This window comes from Arachis ipaensis, chromosome B01 (assembly GCF_000816755.2).
Source record: "Arachis ipaensis cultivar K30076 chromosome B01, Araip1.1, whole genome shotgun sequence".
Lineage (NCBI taxonomy): Eukaryota > Viridiplantae > Streptophyta > Magnoliopsida > Fabales > Fabaceae > Arachis > Arachis ipaensis.
Genome location: NC_029785.2, coordinates 118964935 through 118966369, shown reverse-complemented (window position 1 = coordinate 118966369; position 1435 = coordinate 118964935).

Genomic DNA, 1435 nt, shown 5'->3' with positions numbered 1-1435 from the left:
CAAACATGGAAGACAACATGGAAAACCATCATGAAGAAGAGGCTCACAACCATGGCAAAAGAGGTCGAGCAAATCATGCTGGGGAGGATAGAAGAGTTTTGGGCTCTTACATCAATCCAAACCCAGGTAATTGTGGAAGTAGCATCCAAAAGCCAACAATCCATGCCAACAACTTTGAACTTAAACCACAGCTCATCACCCTTGTTCTGAACAACTGTTCGTTTGGAGGAAGTGTTCAAGAAGACCCCAATCAACATTTAACTACCTTCCTGAGAATATGTGACACAGTGAAGTCTAATGGTATTCATCCTGACGCCTATAGGCTGCTCTTATTTCCATTCTCACTCAGGGACAAGGCAGCCAAATGGCTGGAATCTTTCCCAAGGGAAAGCTTGACAACTTGGGAAGACGTGGTGAACAAATTCTTAGCAAGATTTTACCCTCCTCAATGAATTAATAGGCTGAGAGCTGAGGTCCAAACTTTCAGGCAATAAGATGGAGAGACTCTATATGAAGCATGGGAGAGGTTCAAGGACTTAACAAGGAGGTGTCCACCTGACATGTTCAACGAATGGGTGCAGCTGCACATTTTCTATGAAGGGCTCTCTTATGAGTCAAAGAAGGCCGTAGACCATTCATCTGGAGGATCTTTGAACAAGAAGAAGACCATTGAGGAAGCCATAGATGTTATTGAAACAGTAGCAGAGAGCGACTACTTCTATGCTTCCGAAAGAGGGAACACAAGAGGAGTAATGGAGCTAAACAATGTAGATGCTCTGTTGGCCCAAAACAAGCTCATTACCCAGCAGCTGGCTGACCTTACCAAGAAGATGGAGATGAACCAAGTAGCAGCAATCTCCACTTTATCAACAATCTAAGAGGGAGTGAATGAAGAAGCAGAGGGGAGTCAGGAGCAAGCCAACTACATTGGGAGTTCACCAAGGAAAAACTATGATCCATACTCCAAGACCTACAACCCTGGATGGAGAAACCACCCAAACTTTGGGTGGGGAGGTGAGCAAGATCAAAACCAAGACCAGAGATGTTACAACTCCAACAACAATACAGCTCACCAGCAATTTACACAGAGGACGTCTCAACACACCCACAACAACACTTCTTCGTATGCTTATCAAAACCAAAATAACACATCTGCTCTGAATCACCCATCAATTGATGAGAAGCTCTCTAAGATCGAAACCTTAATTGAAGGAATATGCAGAGACATTCGAGACAGTAAAGTATTCAGAGAGGAAGTGCAGTCCAACATGCAGAATCAAAATGCTGCCATCACGAAACTGGAGACACAAATCAGCTATCTGTTTAAGCAGCTCCCTAACCACAACTTTTGCTATGATGCCCACTCAAGCAAAAAGGAGGAGTGTCAAGCTATCACACTTAGGAGTGGGAAGGAACTGAAGGAACGTCCCCAAAA